Below are 6,241 nucleotides of genomic sequence, written 5' to 3'. Positions count from 1 at the left end.
AAGTATTTGGAAATTAAGAACGCACAGAAATTATGTATTTGTAATGCCATCATGCAAGATGATGGAGCATTACAAGTGTTTTGGAGTATTGGTTTCAGTTATTGAGCCCAACCTTTCTTGTGACGTGTCTGAAGCACCCGAATGTACTGAAGAATACAGTTCCTATCTTTATTATTATTATTATTGTTATTATTATTAATCGGTAGTCGAGAGGAGATTTTAGCTAGCGCGGGAGGGCTACAGCGTTAGTACGTGGGTCAGTCAAATAGTTAGTTGCACACACTTCGTAAAAACTCTTGGTACAAGGATATTTTGTTGAAACTTGGTGGCAACACTATGGACGTTTATCTGCAGCTCGTGACTTAACGCAGTTGACGCGGCAGATGTAATTTTTTTGCTAATCAGTTGTGAACATGTCTCGGCAGCTGCAGATGGCGTACAAATTAGGAGCATTGAGATAATATATAGACCTAGAGGTGCCCTTCCCTATGTAGCAGTGTTGATTCGAGCGAACTCTCGATTGTAGCGTTCGATTCGAGATATCCCTTCACAAGATGGCGTATTCCGCAATTTACAGTCAGCTGATATATGTAAACAAAGAAAACGCACATATCGAAGTCTATTTGTATACAATGTACAAGGATTAGATAGGTCAAGGTATCGACCATCTTAAGCCTTCCTTGAGTTCTTTAACAGTATAGTCATTCATTTTCTCGCATGGATTTTGTTGAATGTGGAAGAACAAATATAAAAAAATATTACTTTGCGATGACTAATGATGCGTCAAGACATACGAGACACATGGAAAATCCACTGGAACTGTATAACGATAATCAATTCTTTGAGAGATACAGGTAAGTCAACTATGAGTCTTGATTTTAACTTTTGTGCTAATTTAATAACTGTAACATAGTGACAAAAATTACATATATTCATTCCACACACTAAGTATGAGTAGTTTCACTCATTTTCCTTTACTTTTCTGGCTATTTTTACAGTTGTATTCTCTATGGATCGTAGAACCTATTCTCGTTGGGTACTTCTCTCTCTCTTTCGTTTTAACTTTTTCGTCACACTTTTTGAACCAAGAAACGTTCACTTCATGGCGTTGTATACTATGTTTAAATTGCTCTAATCATAATTTTCATTTAGCCTATGTCTAAAAAAATCCCAAATATAATTTATAGTTTCAAGTTTACAGCAAACTTCTTAACACAATAACTACATATTATTTTAAAAATTAACTGCAATAACAAAATAGATTAGGGCGGTTTAGGTTAGGATAACTTAATTTTCATAGCAGATCCTTGTAATACATCTAGTGCAAGATACAATAACATAAGAACCACACGCATGGGTGCTGTACAAGGTTAAGACAGAAAATCATGCAACTCAGGAACCAAGGAACATGAATAGAAAGGGAAGTAGACTTTATATATAGTCTATTACCAAAATTCATTACTTGTGTAAACAACTTTTATAGTTGATACTGGTTTGTGTTTGTGTAAAATTAAATTGGCAGAAGGAAATTATTTACGTGCTCAACTTGTATCTCACTATATCGGCACGTTCGTATCATTAGATTAAGAAGCTAGTGTTTTCTGTCTTTAGCCAAAAAGTATAATGCAATTCGGAAGCAGACACTAATTACATAAAATGTAAGATGTTTACGATTTGCTACCGAAGTAGACACAAGATTAGGTTAGGCAGGCATTAATTGTACACAATGTAAAATTTTCAAAATTTGGTACTATTCCGGATTAAGTATACATGTTTGAATTCATTAATTATGACTTCTGTTGGTCCGGAAATGGATCTTGTAAATTGTTTCGGCCTATGTTTAGCAGAATGGGTTCAGCTCTTTTCTCTAAAAAAATGTTACAATTTTGGTCATTTCTGTTCACATTCGGTTAGTTTACGATAGGTTAGGTTAGTTTAGTTTGTGTTATATTAGTGTAATGGTCCTGTATAATTTTCCAAAAAATGATGGAATTTCGCTTATTTCGACTAATATTAGGATAGTTTATGTTAGGTTAGGTTACATTTTGTACTAAGTACTTGTACTTGCATCTAAGTACTTGCATCATTCATTTCTCCTATAAATTTTGTGTTTTTACGTGCTTCTGGACCCCTTGTACTAAACATACTCCATTGTTTCTTATGGAGGGAATTGCATTCATATGTATAGATTAACTTTGGGGGGACTTAAACATTATATGACATACCTTGTGCAGACATGCCGTAGAAACGACAGTTCAAAAATCGAAAATCAATTTGTGTTATATAGCCTTTAAAAAGCACGAATGCTATATAAACGAGTCAGAGCAGGGCGAAACTAATGGCCCCGCTCTGTAGCACGGGGCTACGTCCGAAGGGAGCAGGCGCGTCAGTGACGGTTGGTAGTTTTTGAAGCTATGTTTTGCTCCATTCTCTTGTACGTCACATATACGCTGCTCGTCTTGAGTGTCATTTACCATTGAAATATTCCTCGTTTTTAATGAAATTTTCAGCAGAGATACAGGGACCTTCACAGAATACACCTGTGTAGGAATAGTGTTACGGAAATTATGAGGTGCGGACATAAAGGCCTATTCAGTTGTCCATATCTCCGCGCCTGGTTATTTCTGTAGCATGTTTCCTGCACATGTGTATTGTACAAAGGTTCATGTACTCAAAAACCGGTCTCGCTTCCATTGTTCATATATTCGCCCTAGTCATTTCTCTAGCATGACTTCTATGTAGAATTTCATTTTGAAGTATGAAATAAAACGACAGTAACCTAACCTAACTACTAACACCACACTTATTTTCCTTCTCCAAACTGGTCATGGCCTGTCATCCACCTTTAAAGTCCGCTAACACGCTCATTTGATTTTCAAGTATTAACTGGAAATGTTTAGGTTAGGTTTTATTTCTGTTGATAATAGGTTTATTACAGAAAGTGTGTCGATTTTGGTTTTAGTTTCAAACTGTATTCTTTTCTCGTTTCAGGTTTTCGTTTTAAACTAAATTCTTTTCTAGTTTCAGGTTTTCGAAAGTAATATTTCTGAGACAAATTTTTCCATTACTGGGAGACGATTTAGAAAATACTATTTTGTGGGGAACGTTCACTACCAGCAATTCTGAAAGTACTCATGATTTTAAGATTCTATGTGAATGGGAACTATCAGGTAGGCGTTATTTTCTTTGAAGCACATAACATATGAATTTAAAAGTGTAGTTTGCCATTTTCACTATGTTTTCTTCAAAAACTAGTTTAATATTTTATTGCTCAATATTACCAGTAGTAAAATCATGATTCTCTTTCATTATTTTCAGACCATACTATTATACAGGGTGTATCAAAAAGATTCATCCACTTTGGCAAGTCTGTATTTCTGAAACTAATAAACATATACAAATAGTTTTTGTTTTGCATGACAGTGAAACTCAAAAAGTTTTTATTGCGCCTGTCCATAGGTGTTCAATGTGCTCCCCGTGAGATGCACGGCATATGTCCATGCAGTATTCAAATTCGTCCCAAACTGCAGCTAGCATGTCTTCAGTTACAGCTTCCACAGCTGCTGTTATGCGATGTCGCAGTTCATTCAATGTGCTTGGTAACGGAGTCTTTTATAAACCCCACAAAAAATAATCACATACATAAGGTCAGGTGACCTTGGAGGCCAGTAATGTAACGCTGCATCATTTGGTCCAGTGCGACCGATCCATCGTTGTGGAATCATTCGATTTAAAAATCCCCGCACTTTACCATGACAGTGTGCCGGTGCCCCATCCTGTTGATAGATGAAATCATTCGAATCAGTCTCCAACTGTGGGAAAAAATAGTACTGAAGCATATCAAAGTAGGTTATTTCCGTCACAGTGTTCTCGGCAAAGAAGAATGGACCGTGCACCTTTTTTCGGGAAACTGCACAAAACACATTAACTTTTGGCGAGTCCCTCTCATGTTGTACAACTTCATGTGGGTGTTCCGTTCCCCATATTCGCACATTATGGCGGTTCACATTTCCATTCAAATGCATGTTGCATCGTCACTAAACACTAAGCGTTGAACAAAACTGTCGTCCTCTGCAATCTTGCCAAGAATGAAATTACAAAACTCCATACGTCGCTCTTTGTCACCTCCACAAAGAGCTTGCAGTAGCTGAATTCTGTCTGGTTTCATGTGTAAACGACGACGCAACACACGCCAGACGGACATCGAGAACATGTTGAGCTGTCGAGCTTCACGACGAACGGATTTCTGCGGACTGTGTGTAAAACATTGACGGACGCGCTCCACGTCTGCGTCGGGCACTCGAGGACGTCCCGATGATTTTCCCTTACACAAACAACCTGTTGTTCGGAATTGTTCATGGCATCGTCTAATGCTCTGTGCAGTAGGAGGATCCACACCATACTTAGTACGAAAGTCATGCTGAACAGTTATCTCTGACTTGCACTCCGCAAAACGTAGTACACAAAACGCTTTCTGTTTTCCAGATGCCATTTTAACCAGAACCGTAGTGGGCGTTCACTCAACCACAGTGCTGCTACCTAGCGAAAACCATGTACAACTAGATACGTTCCTCTTTCCAAAAGTACGTTGTTCACTCACATCTCTGAAAAGACAGAATAGATATTATTGTTTAAAACCGGATGATTCTTTTTGATACACGCTGTATACTGGGTTACACTTCGTATAATAGAAAATATAAAGCTTTGTAGTCCCCAATAAAATGTTACATCACCAAACACACGATGCAATTTCGATTATTTAATGGTGTTGAACATTTCACAGCAAAATTTTGTCACATAAACAGTAAATACCAGCGATTATGTGATTTTATTTTAATGGCGAATTATACAAAAAGGGTTTATACTGTTATCTTTGTCTTATTTTTCCTAATAATCAATATTTTAATCTTTTCCATAATTGCTCTTTTCCTTTCTTGAAACTTTTGCAGCTGGAAACCACGATTCAGTGCTAGATATCAAAGTTTATCTCTGATGAATCAACCGCATAATTCGCAATACTGTTTCTTAATATGAAAGTCGCTTTCGTAATTAATTTATATCATACTTTTAGAAATTAGCTCAGAACAAAAATAGCAGATTAAATCAATTTATTCATGGTTCAATGATTTTCAACAAGATAAAAAACTATACAAGTTGTTAAAGAAAATAATATACACGTAGGTATTCCTTCCTACTCTCCCATTGCATCTTCATAATTGATAATTGATAAAATTATGTAGGTGAGTCTCAGCTACAGCATTTGATGCAAAATAACATAATCTAAGAAACTTAGTTATAATTTTCATTTTCTGATTAATTTAATTTATTTTACAGATAATAAACAAAAAACTGTAAATTAGAGTTGTAAATTGAAACTGCTCCAAAAGGGATTTTATTAAAAATTAGCTAATCTTTTACCATTTTTCATCTACTCATTCCTAGAATCCAAAGTAAACACAAATGTGACTTGCCATAATTATAGGTAGCGTCGTTTCTCACGGGAAAGGTGCATCTGAATAATTTTCAGTTTTATCATCTGAATAAATTTTGAAGTTGCTAAATTAGCAAACAAGATTCCAAAAAGAATATTCCTGAATTTTTTATGTAACGTATTTCTGTGCTTGTTTTACAGATACACATTGAAGATAACCAATTTCATGAACCACCCAACAATTTGCCAGCTTGTGAGGAAAGTATCACCAGTCTTTGCTCGTCGCCTGATATATGTGATTGATTCCCCATTCCTGATTGTTTGAGGACAGTTCAAGTTCAATTTCATCAAATGGCTAGTTTTCCTAGAGTTGTAGGATATATTGACTATAGCTATAGTCCAAAAAGAAATCATCGCAGGAAAAGCAGTGAAACATTTAGAATCAAGAAATGCATCTTTAGTGTTAATGTACAAGTGGTGAGTGGCCCAAATAAAATGGACAACAGAAAATACTACTTAAGAAATATTGGAAATGGTTAGCTGTTCTTGCACAGAGACCAAAACGTTTAGAACAGACGAGTGTCCACGTGTATGTGTCACACAAAGGCTTCAATATATTGATGCTTGTGCGTGCGTATTATGTGAAAACCAGGAACGTTCTCTGTCACCGGATCCACCTCGTAACAATGATTCTTCTAATGACTGATCAGTTTGTATTGCTGATTTGACATTAGTCCTTATTCCATCTTTATCTCTGTGCATTCATACTATGATAACTATTTTGAAAGTAAGCATAGAGCAAATATCTGT

Source organism: Thermobia domestica, chromosome 9, assembly GCF_964235325.1.
Source record: "Thermobia domestica chromosome 9, izTheDome1.hap1.1, whole genome shotgun sequence".
Lineage (NCBI taxonomy): Eukaryota > Metazoa > Arthropoda > Insecta > Zygentoma > Lepismatidae > Thermobia > Thermobia domestica.
This window is presented reverse-complemented; position numbering follows the sequence as displayed.